The sequence below is a fragment of the Dreissena polymorpha genome, chromosome 7 (genome assembly GCF_020536995.1).
Source record: "Dreissena polymorpha isolate Duluth1 chromosome 7, UMN_Dpol_1.0, whole genome shotgun sequence".
In the NCBI taxonomy this organism is placed as follows: Eukaryota; Metazoa; Mollusca; class Bivalvia; order Myida; family Dreissenidae; genus Dreissena; species Dreissena polymorpha.
Genome location: NC_068361.1, coordinates 62,812,970 through 62,818,580, shown reverse-complemented (window position 1 = coordinate 62,818,580; position 5,611 = coordinate 62,812,970). Strand labels below are relative to the sequence as shown.

The 5,611-nt window shown below is 34.4% G+C and overlaps 1 long non-coding RNA gene across 1 annotated transcript; it reads right to left on the bottom strand.

The window, feature by feature from the left end:
- Positions 1 to 3,911: 3,911 nt before the first annotated feature.
- Positions 3,912 to 5,316, bottom strand: LOC127840177 (uncharacterized). The gene is made up of 2 exons (XR_008030450.1): positions 5,162 to 5,316; positions 3,912 to 4,833 (listed from the first exon to the last, which is right to left on the bottom strand). It is a non-coding gene; the product is annotated as an uncharacterized LOC127840177 (long non-coding RNA).
- Between the last annotated feature and the right edge of the window lie 295 nt (positions 5,317 to 5,611).

Here is a 5,611-nt window from a genome sequence, read left to right as displayed (position 1 = left end):
ACAGTGATTACTCTACATACTGGAATATCAAACACTTTCTTGCAATATTTCTAAGTACTTGTATTGTGTTGAAATGTTTACTGTTCATCCAGTTTATGCTGTTTCCCGACCGAATTTTCTATTTTTGGGGAAAAATTTACCATTCTTCCGTAATGTTTTTCTTTGCAATAGAAAAAGGATACACCATTTTTAAACTCGACCATGCGCCTTGTCTGAAAAACTTATCTTTATGATATAACTTAAACAAAAACTGATGAACTTACCTCTCGCGCGTGGTTTCTGTTGTTATCTGGTATCGAAGTGCCGTCTGTTATCTAAGTATCCGCATACCCAGTGTGCAACGCGGACCATACATAGAAAACAACACTCAACGCAAACTTAATTAAATCTATATCTTCATGTGCGCTTGACCGAGTGACAATGTGTAAATTTGTTCATGCAATTGCAAATATATTCGTGGTATGATTTAGTATTCTGTGTTTTATATTCTTTACTTATGAAACCTGTTATACTCGTACTAATTTCTTATTAGTGTGTATAGTGCTTTTGTTTCAACAAATCAAAATTGTAGTGCCATGTTTGATTACAATCAATGTGCGGTGCATATCAAACTGATGTGCAGGTGTTGCCATTGTCACTTACATAAGAATAATTATGTAATGTGTTAGAGCATTCGTTACCCAATCGAAAACAAAGACTACGTTGACCTTATCACTGCGGTATAGGCTTAGTCAAGCTAAAAACGTTACGGCCATACATTGAAAACGGAGATATTATTTCGTTAGCAGGATGGACAAATTGAAATGTGTTACTTTAAAAGTCAAACTATGGAAGACGAATAATCTGAACGGGATTAAAGACGGTATATATTTGTTTTCAACTGTACCTGTTATCGTCATTGTACTGGAAAGCTGCCCTATCAAAGAACGATGACGGACTTGTACACGCTAGGAAGAAAATGACCAAGATAACAAGCACCAATGCCTGGTGAATTTTTATCGGTGCTCTCGATGCATGTTCGGATAGCCGAATCGGTACCATCCGATCTTTTTAGACCATGGACCGTCTAAAGAGGTTAGACATTTTAACAATAAAAACATCAACTGTTTTCATATTGATAATAAACTTATTGGCATATTTCAGCATTTATGGTAATACTTGCTGCAATGTACATGTTTGGTCACTACTCTTTCATGACATAAATTAATTCGTAACATTAAACAAATAGTAAAGGAAATAAGTGATGCCCACATGTAAGGCCAGTATCAAATTATTATTTATTTTTTTACCAAGGGACCTTATTTGATTTAATAACCCTTTCCTTCAGAAGTCGCCCTCGTCTGAGAATTAATAAGGGCAGTTTTAAATTAAACGAAGATCGGCATATAAAACTGACCTCTTTCTTGTTCACAATTCTTCAATTGTACACATCTACACAGTGTGTATCGGATCACATAAACCAGTTTTTTAATGGATATTTCTCATGAATTTTTATCAAGATATGGTACTTGATAAGACCCTATTATAACAAAATTTCTGCTCATTTCGATTTATTGACCTAGTTGGGGTATCAATTTAAAAGTTGTTGAATTAGGTAAAATAGATTATAAAATAAAATCAAGACTGTATCACGGCTTGTGATTGGTCACATTAGGGTCAACGCGCCATGAGAGTTGACGAGTTCGAGGTCCGGACTGATCGGGTTAGAAAGGAAACATTCTTTTCACTATTTTGTCGGTCTCGTTTATAACCCAGACAAAATAGTTTTGAAATTGGTCTTGATGTATATGATATAATGTTTTAAAGAATGTGTAACAAAATGAGGAGCTATACGTTGTTTATTTGGTTTTTCAATTTGACAATTTGTATATCGAAAATGTGTTTATACAAACAAGACCAAATAAGTAAGCTCAATTTTTAACTTAGTCTACATATAACTGGTACATACTGTATACATGTTCGGAGCTAGTTGTAAACAGATATGGCAATACGTGTTAAAAATATTTAATATATCAATTTATGCAACAGAGGGTCGAATGTTCAATCAAGAAATTGTGTATTGCAATACATAACATGTTTTGTACAAGGTGTTTTGAAAGCATCGTGAATACATGGCGAAATAACGTTCTACCTCTTTTACTAGAATAATCTTGTTGAGGTGTTCTGTGCAATATATGAATTCACATTAAAGTGTTGTTCATGATGTAAGTAGTGTAAATGCATTTCGCGTATATGAACTAAATACTTAAAATCACATCACTATAATTAACTTCACTACCAACTTTACGAACGGGATATAACAGTTTAAACAAGCGTTTATGGTAAACCATCATGCAGTTTTCCTAGTCGATTGGATAAGGCAATTTTAAACACGAGAAGTTTAAGTGATGTATAGCTAATTGTTTCAACTTATAATTATTTGAATGGATTACACGCATTTAATCATCTCTGGTGAATCAATTTTGTTTTAAATTTGCGTTCTAGACAATAGTTAGTCCAGATGTTTCGAATACACACGTGTCGGACTTAACACTTCGAATATGTTATAGCTCAAAACACGCTTATATATTTGTATATGTAATGTTCTACATAGATACCAATACAATTAAGTCTACCATTATTATAACAGCTGCTTGCTTTATTTGTGTGTATGGGTCTAGAGATCCGACTTTGTCATTCAATAATAGGCGTTGTTAACTGCATACATTTTGACAAAAAAGCTCTAACGGATACAAACGCATATTTTCTCTCAAAATGATGACACAATATACAACGTTTGGGTAATAAAGCTGTATCTCATAACACTCGAAAAGGCTATACTAAACCAAGTATTGAACTGTTTTTATTGAGCAAGATTAATCCTTATTTTAATCCTATCTAAACTTATTCTTGTTAATTTCACTGCCATGTGTGTTAGCTTGTTTTGTGTCATATCCTGGTAAGGCACGCCTGGAAAATGAATCGGCTCGCTTACCCGATTTTAAATTGGAAAGCTTGTCAAAATCATTTAAAATACGGGTAACATTACTGACCCTTATTATATTATAATTACTCATTTAGAGGCCGCGTTTTTTCGTTTATTCTAATTAATAGAAAACATATCAATTATTATCAAGACTCGTGGAGTAAACTATCAAGTCCCATCAAATACCAGGCCGTCTTTAAAGCCTTTTCAAAACGTATTGTGAAGTTTATTAAGATGAGTGGTGCGGAAACGCCACCGAGCAATCGATTTGTCGAGGACATTCGCGCATATTCGTGAGATAATAAACATTACAATTTTATTTCGAAGTTAAACAATAGGACAAATTCGAATCCATTCAAGAATCATTACGTGTAAATAAGACGCTACAACTATAAGCTGTGACAAACGTAGCATACGTTCTCAACCGTTCTGTATTGATATCGTTTGTCCCGATTGAACTCGTGTGCTCCAAATCCCTCTGCGCTGGATCAAATGAGACGCGCTCTGAGAAAACTTGGCATAATGCATGTGCGTAAAGTGTCGTCCCAGATTAGCCTGTGCAGTCCAAACGGGCTAATCATGGACGACACTTTTCACTTTTATGATATGTTTCGTTTAAATGAAGTCTCTTTTTAGCTAAAATCCAATTTAGGCGGAAAGTGTCGTCCCTTATTAGCCTGCTGTTTGGACTGCATAGGCTAATCTGGGACGACACTTAACGCACATGCATTATGCCAAGTTTTCTCAGAGCGCGTCTCATTTGATCCAGCGCATGAGTTTTAAGTTTAAAGACGGTTGTTAATCTCAACTTAAAATATCTGTACTGTAGCGTTACGTTGTTTAGATTGAGTTGGCAGTGCAAATTGTCATTTTAGTTACATATTATTAAGAATATACAAGCAATTACTTGGTAATGTTCCGCCATTTGCTTGAGAAATTGTTCATGTTCTGTTGAGGATATTTATTTAATGATAACATAGCAAATCAAATGTCGAAACCAGCATGCCAAAAATTTATAGTTGAAGCAAATTGTAATTGTCAACTAAACGTTGTTTATCAGTCAATAATACACGTTTTTGGCCATAGGAATGTCTTATCATACAGTGTATAACACATGTAAGTTTTGAATTTAAATATTGAAATGACATAAACACATGTCCTTGATGCTGATTGTAAGCGATTATCCTCCAAAAATTGTATGCGATTATCCTCCAAAAATTGTATCATAACATTAATTTGACGTAGAGAGGTTTATTGGACGGGAAACGCGATCAACAGAGATACTGCTTAAGTAATTTTGACTCATCGACATTTGCCTATGAAATGTTGACCTTTACTGTTTGAATTGTGCTCATGATCGGGACTTCTTTTTTGCATACGAGTCAATAAGTGTTTAACTAATACTGATAAATGAAATTGATGCAAATTTATATTAAAACATCGTGTTCAAAGCAAACAGGCAACAATTTGCATCCTTCACAAGCAATATCAGTACAACAATTAACAAAATAATTCAATAACAGTAAATAATATATAAAATATATTCATATGGACATTATCTATATCAGAAAGACTTAGGTAACGACGAAAAAAATGGACTTCGTTGTTTCGTAATCCATGGATTTTGTTGAAGCAAGTGTAATCGCTCCAGAGGCAGCCGATGCCGTCGCAATATTTCCCACGCTACCAGGGTTCCCAGTGACTGTTAAAGCGTAAGTGTACGTGCCGGTGGGAATTGCTGTCACGGTCAGAATAGCGTCACCAGCTGTAGTTGTCTCCACTACTTTAGTACCGTATGTCATCTTGACTGATGCAGTACCGTTCCCAGACGGTGAATCCGGTCTGTGTCCACGAAATAACCTGAGAATCTGAATATAATTTTTTCAAATTTAAGTGATATATACAAAGAAAAGTAATATTTTGTTAGGTAGCAATTGTAAATCCAGTAATTTAAATGTGTTTTAATATATGTATTGGATGATGTAATTCTCTTTCTCCCATCTGGAGACGTTTATTCGAACAGCGTTTGACAAGTAATTAATATGTAGCTTTAAATATAAAACATGATAGTAGTATTATCTTCACCGTGCCTTCGAGGGTTGTTTTTTCCTGCTTTGCTGAATATTTAACCACTGCGTCATCAAACAATAAATTATGTATTAATATATGAAAACTCGTAGAGCTTTGTGATCGTACATGTTAAATCCGAAAGAAGACAAACGAACACTAAAGCTATGATTCCCTTCATCTTGTCATAAGTCCATTAACATTCACGATGGCAAATGAGACCTTAATGTGCACTGGTAGACAATTTAAAGACAATTCATGTTTGGTTGCCCTAACAAGGACAAGGTTACTTCGCCAAGGTGAATGTTGAATCATAAAGCGTTGCAACGCGAAACGATCTATTTATAACCACGTAAGTGTGTACGAAATTCCAGCTCGTATACAAAAAAATCAACAACAAATAAATAAATACTGAGCAAATTGTTAGTTATGTTTTTGCACATTTCGTCATATTCGGATCGTTAATTCAGGCAAACGTGTAATTTTGAGTCGGGTTATTGGATTATCGGGGTTACTACTTTAATTAATTAACATCTTCTACAATCATGTTATTCGGTTAAGTTTTAAATCGAAATCTAA